This window comes from Hypanus sabinus, chromosome 12 (genome assembly GCF_030144855.1).
Source record: "Hypanus sabinus isolate sHypSab1 chromosome 12, sHypSab1.hap1, whole genome shotgun sequence".
NCBI classification, from domain to species: domain Eukaryota; kingdom Metazoa; phylum Chordata; class Chondrichthyes; order Myliobatiformes; family Dasyatidae; genus Hypanus; species Hypanus sabinus.
The window spans coordinates 43420670-43433011 of record NC_082717.1 but is presented as its reverse complement, the minus strand read 5'-3'; the positions used below and the strand labels follow the sequence as shown (position 1 = coordinate 43433011).

The following is a 12342-nucleotide window of genomic DNA, read 5'->3' as shown; positions in this document are numbered from 1 at the left end:
ATCCACACACCTGCCACCTTCCTGCTGCCTAAATAGTGATAGAGACCCCCCCTTGTGCTTACCTACCTCCCCATCAGCTTCTGCATCCAACACATCATCCTGCACAACTTCTCCCATCTCCAATGGGATCCTACCACTTAACATTACTTTACCCCCTTCTCCACTTTCTGCAGGGATCGCTCCATCTGCAATTTCCTTGCCAATTTGTTCCTCCGCACTAACCTCCCTCCAAGCACTTAACCATGCAAACGGCCCATGTGCTACATCTGCCCATATACCTCCTCTCTCACTTCCATCTAGGGCCGCAAACTGTCCTTCCAGGTGAGACAACACTTCACCTGCAAACCTGCTGGTGTTGTCTATTGTGTCTGGTGCTCTCGATACGGCCCGCTCTACATTGGTGAGACCTATCATAAATGGTGGGACTAGTTTGTTGAGCACCACTGCACCATCCACCACAACTGGGACTTCCTGGTGACCAAACATTTTAATTCCAATTCCCCTTCCTGTCCCCACCTGCCAATCCATGGCCTCCTCTTGTGCCAAGATGAGGCCAGCCTAAGGGTAGAGGAGCAACATCTTATATTCTGTGTGGGTAGCCTGATGGCATGAGCATCGATTTTTCCTTCTGATGAACACATTCCACCACCCCTCACCTTCCTCTGTTCCCCATGATGACCTTTTAGTTCTTCTCAACTATTACTGCTCTCTGTGTCCCCTCCTCCTTCCCTTTCTCCTAAGGTCCCCTCTCTTCTCCTATCAGATTCTTTCTTCTCCAGTCCTTTATCTTTCTACCCACCAGGCTCTACCTATCACCCTCCAGTCTGCCTATTTTCCCTCTCCCAAACCTTTTTATTCCGGCATCTTCCCCCTTCCTTCTCAGTCCTGAAGGAGGGTCTTGGCTTGACGCGATGACTGTTTATTCTTTTCCATAGATGCTGCCAGACCTGCTGAGTTCCCCCTGCATTTTGTGTGTGCTGCTATATTTCAACTGTGATTCTCTTCAATTTTGAAGCATGCTGAGACAGACCCAAGACACTCTTAAGCAACCTTTCATCTAATGTTTTCTGAATTCACCCCATTAATTGTGTTTGATAAGAACAGATCTTTAATTTCTTTTTTCTCTCTGCAAACTCTCCGTAATACTTTTGGTTAAATTTCCTGTTGGACCATATAAACATTTAAGGATATTAAGGGGGTCACAACATTATTTGATTAAATGCATATACTATGTTTTTCTCTTAAAATAATTATTTTTATTATTAATTATATTTTGACATTGAATCATTTTAATTATTTCTAACAGCATTTCATAAAGTAACATGGAAAGTAACATTTATACATAAATAGCACAAGTCATCAGAAGCAGCCTGAATAAAATTATAACCTAATTTCCCAAAGAAGCACAGAACTCCATTGCCAGGTGGAAAGACCTTTACAAATCATTTGTGCATTCAGGGTCTTCCACATTTATGAAGAGCAAGGGTAACACTGTCACTTGTGTACTTTTCTGCATGTCTTTCAATGTAGATTCACATGGTTGATCTTTCAGATTTCAGTTGGTCTGAGGTTAAGGTCCCTTAAGCTACCAAGCAGAGGACACATCCTCTCCATATGTTCAATCCACATCAGCAGATGCTGAACCTGGAGGTGAAGAAAAAACCCTTAAAGGGAACCACTGCCGCAGGTAAGTTCAAAGGGTATGGTGCGACAACCTGCTGAAGATAGTTTAGTAACTGTGCAGCATGTGCTGACCCATACCATTCAGTATGGACCCAGCTCAAAAAACAATCAACCAAGTTCCTCAAAGGACTTGTGAGATCAACAATTGTTTTTTTGAAAAAAAAATTGCTCTAAGTTAGATGCAAACTATTATTTTTGAATGCATTAATGCTAAATTATATGTTATCATTTTTCTGCTTGCTAAATCCATATGCATGATCCTTAGGTTTACCTCTGCTGTTTAGTTAGCTTTGATAATATAGAAGTTTATTATTTTTAAACATTTGAATGCAATGTCAGTGGGAGCATCACTGACTTAGATCATAAGACCATAAGACATAGGAGCAGAATTAGGCCACCTGGCCCATTGAGTCTGCTCCGCCCAATCATGGCTGATCCTTTTTTCTTCTCCTCCTCAACCCCAGTTCCTTGCCTTCTCCCATAACCTGTGATGCCGTGTCCAATCAAGAACCTATCAAACTCTTAAATACACCCAACAACCTGGCCTCCACAGCTGCATGTGGCAACAAATTCCACAAATTTACCACCCTTTGGCTAAAGAAATTTCTCTGCACCTCTGTTTTGAAAGGGAGCCCCTCTATCCCGAGGCTGTGGAGGTTTGTTTAGTAATTAATAATTTTAATAACAAAAATCTTAATATGCCAGATACAATAGTTACAAGAATTTATTTCTACTTATAAAAAAAATGATCTGGAAGGGTTCAGGTTAGATTCATTGATTCAGCAATTAAAGTCATTTAATTGGGTGTTCATTGATGATTGCACCATGTTTAATTCTGTTTGCAGTCCTCTCAGATAATGAGGAAGTCCATACTGGCACAGAGCAAGACATGAACAACACTGAGGACTTCACTGGTTAGTGAAACTAACACCTCTGCTACATAAAACCTTGGCAAACATTTCATGAAGTGGAAGTCTAACCAAAATCTCTTGGCATTAATGACCTTATCATCACTAATTCTACACATCAACACAATATGATTACTATTTAATGGAAATTCAATTGGTCAAGCCACATTACTGGCATATATATTAGAGATACTCAGAGATAAAGTATTCTATGCGGTTTTCTGTTCCGTCTTTCCAATCTGTCATCAGTTACCAGTCATGTTATTTATATGATGGAAAACCATCCAGGTGGGCACATTTACAGAAACATTCAAACATCATCAGGAGAATTTAGATTGGCAGTCATTTTCTCCAAGATGTGTGCAGTGTGTGCTCTTCCCAGGATGCTCTGCAGCAACTTGCCAAGCTATGTTTCATAGCTCTTCTTCAACTCATGATCTCTGTTGGCAAGGACAAAGACAGAAGGTTTACAAGATGATCAATACTTAAAATCTGCATTCAAATTTACTTGGTATCTAGGTATAGAAATACAGTGAATTCTGGTTAATTGGTCCATCGGTTAACAGGGCAGCTGCTTATTTGGGACAACTCTTAAAGAAAAAAAAACTGAGAAACCATTTATTTGGGACAATATGCCACTTATTTGGGTCATTGAAAGACAGGTTCTAACTAATGATGTTTGCATGCATTCTATGGCCGTTAGACACTACACCATGCTTAGAACGAGTAGTGTTTAAATAGCATCAGTTGTGTGTGTTTGTGTTCAAAAAGCAGTGATCTTTGTCACTGCTAGTTGGCAAAAAATAAGCAGTAAGACCATTCAGAACTGTTTTGCTCACTGGGTTTTCAAGCAGTCAGGCTTGGAGATGCCAGGAATGGCTGGGAGTGAAAATGAAATGATATCACTATTTCAGCAGATTAGGAACTACAAAGAAATTTAAGGTATTGAAAATTATCTTAAATGTTACAATGAAAATGAAGATTTGGAGGATACAATTGTTGAAAAACTTGTATGAATTCAGTCTATTATCTGTACTGATTTTATTCATTGTCAAAAAAGAAGTACAGCAGAGTACACTATGTATCTCTCTGTCGTTGACTATGAGGAACTAATACACGTTTTTTTAATACTTCTGTAGTATTAGTAGTGTTCCTGTATTTTATTCTAATACATAATTTGTTACTTAGTTAAAATTTAGTTTGTCTGTTTTATACCTTTTTAACCATTTCCATGAAACTTCGGATAACTTGGGAAGCTGTTTAACTGCGCCAAAAAGTAGTGGTCCTGATGTGTCCTAATTAACTGGAATTCACGGTAGATTGCTATTACTTCAGTATCTTTTGGTCAGTATAATGGAATACTCTACTCTACTTAATACTCTACTTATCAGATCAATTGCAGAAGTTCAGAAAGACAATTTACCACTCTCTTAGCAAGAGCAACTGAGATGGGCAAAATGTGCTGGTTTTGCTCTTGGACCTGTTAATACCAGTCCATAATTCATTGAAAATTGTGGCACAGGTAGATAGAGTCAGTTCTTAACACATTGGACTTAATAAATCCAAGTATTGAGTACAAGAGTTATGCTGAAGTTGCATAAGACATTGGTGTTACTGAATTTGGGGTATTGTGTGTAATTTTGGTCACCTACCTACAGGAAAGATGTAAATAAGGTAGAAAGAATACAGAGAAACATCATAAGGATGTTGCCAGGACTAGAGGACCTGAGTTATTAGGAAAGATTGAATAGGTTAGGACTTTATTCCTTGGAACATAGAAGATTGAGGGGAGATTTGACAGAGGCATATAAAATTATGAGCGGTACAGATGGATAAATGCAAGCAAGCTTTTTCCACAGAGGCTGGGTGTCTCTACAACTAGAAGTCGTGGGTTAAGGGTGACAGGTGATATGTTTAAAGAGAGCATGAGGCAAGATTTCTTCACTCAGAGAGTCATGAAAGTGTGGAATGTGTTGCCAGGGCAAATGGTGCATGCAAGCTTGATTTCAACATTTTAGAGAAGTTTGGATAGGTATATAGATAGTTGTTGTATAGGCTATGGTCCAGATGCAAGTTGTCAGGGTGAAGCAGTTTAAATGAGTTAGCATGGACTAGACAGGCTGAAGAGCCTTTTTTCTGTGCTGAAATTTTCTATGACTTGAATAAATGTTTGCAAAATCTTACAGTTTAAGATCAATTTTTGATTGAGAAAGCTGACTGGCTCTCTATTTAAGGGTTATTAAATATATTTCAGTTTCTCTCGCTGGAGATTAGATTGATCATTAGCGATGTACACAGTGGCCACTTTATTAGTTACACCCATACACCTGTGCAGTAATGCACATCAGCTATTCATATGGCAGCAACTTTAATGCAGCAAATTCTGCAGACATGGTCAAGAGGTTCAGTTGTTCACACCAAACATAAGAATGGGGAAGAAATGTAATCTTTGCGATTTTGACTGTGTGATGATTGTTGCTGCCAGACGGGGTGGTTTGAATATCCCAGTAACTGCTGATATACTGAGATTTTCATTCACAACAGTCTCGAGAGTTTACAGAGAATGAGCAGCCAGTGATCAGAGTGATCAATGCTGCAATTGTTGCACTGATCAAATTAATACATGTTTTCCACAGCTATACATTTTAACTGCATCTGTATCTTTAGTCTTTCCCACACATAGTTAAAGGTTAAATGGTCTCCAGAAATGAGCTCGGGCTTGACGTCAGCTGTAAATGAGCAGCAATGATATCAAGGCAGCTTTAAATGCTGATTTTTCCTTTTCAGAATGCCCTCAGCAGTCATTTCTAGTGACCACACATAAAATCCAGCAAACTTCCCGACCTCACCCACTGGTCAGTTCTATGGATTAGAGGCCAACAAGCCAGACAGGACCTTCTGGCAGCAGTGAACAGGCAGCTGAAGTTCCAATGAGGCTATTGTGGAGGAAAACTTATGCAGAGTTTCACTAATGGGCTTCAAGCCTCAGGTGACTTCGTTGCTGGGGAGAATGGCAGGATAACTGGTGATCTGGAAAAACCCACAACATGATTAAACCGTGAAGGATACGGGGACAGGTTTATCATAGGCATTAGGATGTGGCTAGTTACCTGAAATCCAGAGGGGAGAGAAGGAGGAAAGTTAAAGAGTGATTGAGTCTGGAGAAACTGAGAACAGCAGTGAGAAAAAGTACAGGGAAGGAAGACAAGCAGGGGAGAACAGGACAAGGGAAGAAGAATGGGGATTGGGATTAGAAACGGAGAGTGAAATGGGTGTCACAGAATCACTGATCATATACCTAAGCATGCAGTGTAAGGGAGCATGAAGGTCTTTGGGATACTGACCGAGGGAGGAAGGGGACTCCCCTAAATATGGGGAGTTAAGGGGTATGGGGAAAAGGCAGGTAGATGGAGCTGAATTTACAGACAGATCAGCCATGAATTTTTGAATGGCAGGGCAGGCTCAATGGGCCAAATGGCCTCCTCCTGCTCCTATTTCTTATGTTCTTATGTCCTTGCCTTTATATGTAGGTGAAGAGTACCTGCACATAGCTCGTGTGTGTGTGTGCACTCACCTGTGCATGAGAGGGAGAAAAGGAAGAAGAGGCTGTGCAGCCAGTCCTGCCGAAGGGTCTCGGCCTGAAATGTTGAGGGTACATTTCCATAGATGCTGCCTGGCCTGCTGAGTTCCTTCAGCCTTTTATGAGTGTTGCACAGCCAAGTCTGGTCTCCAATCATCTTGGATATCCTTGCCATTGGACCAACTTTCACCAGATCTTTAGAGCAGCTGGTGTGGGAAAGCCACTCATATTAAAAAATTTCACACTGAGGCATTTTACATTCCTCTCATCAGAAGAGTTCCCACACATCTCACACACTGTTTCTGAATACTTGGTTGCTATGTGGTGCCTAAAACAAGCTCTCCTTATAACATACTGGAAATGTTAAATTAAGACTGAATTAAACATTAAATCTAAGTTTTTCAAATTCTGTATGTTTTCTTTTTGTTCAGAATGTGGTTTGATACAGCATTTTCCATTCCTCAATAAAAAAGGCTTAAGATTTCTTTTAATATTGATAATGATTAATTTAAAACTGGCATCCTGGTTTCCAAGATCAGACACTGAAAATAAAGAAAATATTTCTGTAAGTGTCTAGGATATCATTGAGTATTTGTTAGTGACAAAACAATCCAAAAGTATGAGACTTAAAACAGATGGCTTTGAAATTTTGTTTTATGGAGGCAACGGGAATATCTGCTGATATCTGTTCCTCTGTAATTCTCTTAATTTACATTAAAATTCCATTCTGAGATGCAATAACTTCAAGGTAAGTACTTCTATACCCTCATTCTTTTTAAAGGAAGCATCAAGGCATCCATCCTTGCTAAGCAGTATAAAAAGCTTTCAACACAGACATTCTCCCATCCTTCCTGTCATGAATCAACAATATTTCACGGACCGGCCTCTTTGCTCATAGTCACTATGGCAGCCAGGGTCTCTGAACTCACTACAGTTTCAGTGAATATAAGCAATAAAAATCCATGCTCATTATAAAAAAACAATCATACTATTTTGATTTGAGGATCTGCATATCTTAATGGATTGAAGATCTGCAGACCTTAATATGAGAATTATACCAAAAGTACTTAATTTCTGTCTAGCAGTAAAAAAACACATGTATTAAAACTAATCTCTTTTTCCATGAAAAAATATGCCACACAAATAATCCATTTTGGTAACTTGGGTTTAAAATGTGCACAATATTCATTTGTATCAATAGATAGTGGCAAGGTGATGTCTTCAGTTGAAGCAACCCATTTTACAGGAAACATGAAATTCCAAAACCTCAGACTATAGTACTTTAAGTGATAAAGTGGTTAAGATAGCTTCTATTTCATGCATCAATGCCTAGCTATTTCTCATATGAATTACACCATACACTTTACTAAAGTTCAGGTCCCTCCTACTAAAACAACACAAAATGCTCTGATTTGTGTGTTGGGGCCATAGTGAATGACAATGAATAAAAGGGGTTACTGGTAATTAAATAGTGTCAGTGGTCAAGGAGGGAATTCAGCACAAACTAAACTCAAGCAGGAATAAACTGGCTGCAGCTTTCCGTGCATTGGACAGCTTATAAATATTAATTGAAAGACTATGAACAAGGACAGTAAACGGATTTTGGCATAAAACTTCTAACCAAGAGTGATTTACACACAATAAAAGTGATAGCAGGATGGAGATAGTTTCTACAGCCAAGTTTATGACAGATGTTGAAGTATTGCTATTAAGTAGATTGGCCAGAATAAAGAAAATAAAGGTTTACTTGTTTCATGTCTGCTTTTTTGCCTTTAGATTATTTTTCAATATTTCTGCATAATTTCTGATTAACAAAACTATGCATTATCTTACATAGAATGCTATCTCATATAGGATTTATTATATATATATTTATGTATGCAATATTTTACACTTTTGGCATCCAGCTTCTAACAAAATTCTGTCTAGAAGGACATTGTGGTCCAGAGACTATGTTTGTAATATTACACAAACAAATTTGTAAAGTTAAAATAATCCATTTTTTTTGATATATCTAGAGGCAAAACAAAATCTTTCACCAGAAAACAATGTCAGATTTTAAAAAACAATATGTTTTTCCTTGTGATCCATAGGGCAAGTAGAAGATATTTCTGTCTGCAGCACTGTCAATCCTGACTGAATTGTCTGTTCTTACAAAAGGAATACAAATTATTTTCATCTTTGATAGTTCCCCAGCAAAATTCATTCTCAGAAGGTAACTGAGTTTGAAGGAAAAATCAAAGCTGAGCTCTCAAATCTGAGTGATCTAGCAGGTTTCAAAACAAATGTATTTTTATTTTTCCCAATTTTTCTTCTTATTTCCATGAGATACCGATTCATGCTGAGGTGTAATGCCATAATCTTTGCTGAAATCAGTTAATTAGCACAAACCTGGGATCAAACCCAGCCACCCCACTGGTACATCACCTAAGTGATTATTTTTCACATGTTAGCATAGACAATGCAGATTAATACATTAGTATGGAAGTATTGCAACTAAATCCAAGCCTAACTTCATCTGATACCTGTACATTCAAAATTTCCAGTGGATATTTCCAGTAATAAGTAAGAATGAGAGCTCAGCGACAATGACCCATAGCATTCCTGAAACAAAACTATGTGCACGACTGGCCGGAATGTATCCAAGCATCAAGTATATTTTCTTTTGCAAATTAAGATTAATGTTGCTTCCATATTGTAGTCTAATATGATCGCTTGGACTCTTGAGACCTGTGAAATCTTGAAACGCTGAGTGTCTCAGACTATCCCTATCTAATTTTGCAATCTTGGCTGTGAGACCTTTCTCAGAGATGCATATGGTAATGTGATTCTGAAGGATCTGGTGGTATTTAAATAAATTATTGAAGCTGCTATGACAACAAGGTTTATCTGTGCAGCTTGCTTACTTCTTGCATTATGTTTCATCCTTGATGAACTTGTCCAAGTATCCCTGAAGGCAGCTGCACAGGTACATGAGGTGGTCAAGGAAATATATGAGATACTTTCCTTCATTAGCTGGGAAATATAATGCAGAGTAGACAAGTAATGGCCCAATTATACATAAAAAAATTATTGCTTGATCTCTCTATATAGTTCTGGTAGCTACAATAAAGAAGAAAATTATTATATTTTTGTTCATACAGAGGAGATTCATTTGGGATGGAAAGTTTTAGTTACAAGGAGTGAGTGGACAGGTTGGCTTTATTTTTGTTGGAGTGGTGAAGTCTTGGGGTTGGTTGAGGAAAAGTTTTTCACTTTTCCCATTCTTAGTCCTGCTGAAGGATCTCGGCCCGAAACGTCGACTGTACTTTTTGCCATACATGCTGTCTGGCCTGCTGAGTTCCTCCAGTGATTTTTTGTGTGTCTCATTCTTAGAGTTGCCCATTACCAGAAGGCATAAAGGAAGGGGATGAAGATTTTGGTGGACATGAAAGGATGATTGAAATCTGAAGTGAACTGGGTGGATGGTGGAAGCTTGTACACTCACAGCATTGATGTCTTTGATCTGTTATCTATCAAGTTACGGAGCAAAGCGGGATGTAGGGAGATGACCTAGAAGGGGCAATCAGAAAAATGGTGGAAACAATTGGGAGGGTGTGTCAAATGGAGATAATCTGAGTGGATGTTGATAAAGGTTATGAGCATGCTTCAAACTTCTCATAAAACTGTGCTGCAAACAAATCAACTTCATAGAGATACAAGAATCTGGAGACACACAAAAGATAATAGAGGAACTATGGAAGCATCTATGGGGGAGAATAGATAGTCAATGTTTTGGGCCAAGACCCTTCCATCAATTCTGTATTTCAATTTTAAGTCTTAATCAACAATATAGCTGGCAAATGCTTGGCCCTGGTACATATTCACATGTGAGCTTTGTGCTCGGAGGCAAGGCAAGACATTATTTTGAGCTATAATGGGTTAACTTCATATTTAACCAACTACTAGAAAGTGATACTCAAAGTTAGCAACACATTTATTGTGAACACCCAATGTGCTTAGCGTCTTAAAAAATAGCAACTTAAGAATGTTTTGCTTTCACATGTATTTGGATTGGAAATGCTATGCATCTGAAATGAATGTGATAATTTGAAACATTCACATTCCATGCTTGGATTGGAATTATGTTTGGTCGAGTGTGCATTTATTTGGAATTGACTGTATTTACAGGACATATAAAAATGCAGTAGATTTCCTTGTGTCATAAAAAACACTGTATGGTGTGCTGCTCCTAACACTAAAAGTTACAGAATTACATTTTATTGAAGAGTAGTTCCACTGAAAGATCTTGGACTCATTTAATGAGTGTAGAGCTAATATTACTGAAGTTTACTTGCTTATTAAACTGTGCAGTGCTCATTTGTGAAGCACATAATAGGAAAAATGTACTTCATGGAGGAAAAGTATAAAGCTTTCATTCCCAAGATCCCTAGTATCACTCACACCGAGTGTGTCAATCAGTGGAGTGCAGTCAGAACATTAATGCAACAGCAATATTTCCATTCCCAGTGCAGCTTTACTGCACTTATGAGATACAATGTTCTTTAAACCTTCCTCATGCTGCTGTCTGTTGAAACTTTTATCGTTCCCAATATGGTAAAAACTGAGATCTGGGCGATGAGACGGTGATTAAGAAATTACATTAACCTCTTGGGAAATGTTAACAATAGTAACAGTAAAATGAAATCTCAGGATAAAGAAAAACTTTTGTAAGAGCAAAATGAGTTACTTCATGCATTGCAATAGTAGATTTTACTGCACGTATTTCTTCATTGAAGATACTGAATCGTATTTAACCTTAAACTATGCTAGTTTTCTTCAGTGAATACCTTACATTATTTGATTAATGAAAAAGATTTATATACATCATCATTTTAATTATTATTGTGAAATGCACTTTATTCTTTATGCTATGCTCCTGTTCATTTGTGTGACAGTACAACATCAACCGGATAACATCTCAGCATTTCTTATAGGCCCAATGTGATGTACCATATTAATTCTTGATGCAATCAGTAATATTGTTATTCAACCACATCCTTCATACCTGACATTTTATGCTACCCCTATCACTCATCTCTTCAGTGACTCAGTTCACTCAGAATTATGGACATCCTAGCTTAGGAAAGCCTGCAACCATTGAGTCAGTAAGATTAGTAGCCTGCTTTTAGCTATTTTGTCAGTCTTTCACTTATACATATAGCAGTGAGTCTTGTATAGCACTTGTGACCCACTCACCAGATGTAACTCAGTGCTTCTGCAATACTGTATGTGCCAATTACTTAAAGGGTGAACCTTCCTGGTCTTTGCAGTGACAGATTCCGTCAATATTGAGTTCCCCTGTTGTCCTTTTACATAAGACTACATAAAAATGGCAACAATCTTGGTACCAGCAGTCACATCAGTAGTAAAATCTCAAGAGTTTATTTTCTTAACCCCAAGTGTGCAGTCTGTTCTCAATTTATTTTATTCTTTTTCCTTCACCCAAAATATAATATTCTTATTTGTACTATTGTCTGGCAGGTCAGAAGCATACCCACACCCATACATACAAACACATGCACAAACAATAATATGCAAATCAATACATAGACACAAACACACATAAATTTCACGTGTCAAGAACACACACATTTGTACTCTTGAGCATCCTCTTTAATTTGACATATCCTTCAATTTTCATCAGATGCATAGTTTTCCACTTTGCTCAACACTGCAATATCGGTACAGTGAATTTATTTATTTTGAAATAGAGTTAAGTTGCACTGAGGTACAGTGAGAAACTTTATTTTGCATGTCATCAATGCAGATAATTTTATTACATCAGTGCAGTGAGATAGCCCCTATGCCTGATGGTATATACTTTCAGGTTTTTGTATCTACACCCCAAATAGGGGGGAGGGTGAAAATGAGAGAATGGCCAGGGTGGGTGGGGGTCTTTGATTACATTGGATGCTTTACTCAGGCAACAAGAAGAGTCGACAACTTCCATGAAGGTGAGGCTGAATTTCATGATGTTCTGATCTATGTCCACAACGCGTTGCAGTTCCTTGCAATCTCAGGCAGAGCAGTTGCCAAACCAAGTTGTGATGAAATTGGACCAGATGCTTTCTTATTGGCATCCCTTTTATCTCAACTCTCATGCATTGGCTGTACCTCAGTTACTGATCG

General features: G+C 38.3%; 1 long non-coding RNA gene across 1 annotated transcript in view; it reads left to right on the top strand.

The window, feature by feature from the left end:
- The window catches only part of LOC132402828 (uncharacterized), a 238734-nt gene that overhangs the window by 208424 nt on the left and 17968 nt on the right, over positions 1 to 12342 (top strand). The window contains exons 8-9 of the long non-coding RNA XR_009515091.1: positions 1553 to 1687; positions 2529 to 2597. This is a non-coding gene — a long non-coding RNA (uncharacterized LOC132402828). The remainder of the gene's footprint in view (positions 1 to 1552; positions 1688 to 2528; positions 2598 to 12342) is intronic.